At 54.8% G+C, this 540-nt stretch overlaps 1 non-coding gene across 1 annotated transcript; it reads left to right on the top strand.

Annotated features, from left to right (window-relative positions):
- The first annotated feature begins 141 nt into the window (after nucleotides 1–141).
- TRNAG-UCC lies at nucleotides 142–213 on the top strand. The gene has a single exon. It is a non-coding gene; the product is annotated as a tRNA-Gly (tRNA).
- Nucleotides 214–540: the final 327 nt, after the last annotated feature.

Below are 540 nucleotides of genomic sequence, written 5' to 3' on the forward strand. Positions count from 1 at the left end.
TGGAATGTGTAGGATATCTGTTGGAAAGGCAGAATGAGAGAGAAGTTGCAGCAGGCAGAGGAAGTGTGCATGCAGAGGGCAGAGAGGAGGAGGAAGTGGTGTCTGTGAGCTGCAGGAGCATGAGGAAGGTTGCAGGCAGCTGCGTTGGTGGTATAGTGGTGAGCATAGCTGCCTTCCAAGCAGTTGACCCGGGTTCGATTCCCGGCCAACGCATGCCAGCTTTTCTTCTGCCGGCGTCTAAATTGTGCCCTGCTGCACCTGTGCAGCTCCTCCTGCTCCCCAGGTGGCCATCTTCCTCACCCAGCAGTTCAGTTCCAGCTGCCAGGGGACATCAAAACATTCCCTCCCTTCCTCAGAGTCCAACTGCTGCCTGGTTTCTTTCCCAGGATACCCACGTGAGGGTGAGGCTGAGAACTGTTGGGGGAGGTCTGTCCTCTCTTGTCAAAGGCCAGGGTCCTGTCTGTCTGATCTGAATTCAGCCCGCCTTGATTGAATAGAACATTTTCTCCTCCATACTTCAAATCTCGCCATGCTGGCTGG

Source organism: Meleagris gallopavo, unplaced genomic scaffold, assembly GCF_000146605.3.
Source record: "Meleagris gallopavo isolate NT-WF06-2002-E0010 breed Aviagen turkey brand Nicholas breeding stock unplaced genomic scaffold, Turkey_5.1 ChrUn_random_deg7180001699606, whole genome shotgun sequence".
Lineage (NCBI taxonomy): Eukaryota > Metazoa > Chordata > Aves > Galliformes > Phasianidae > Meleagris > Meleagris gallopavo.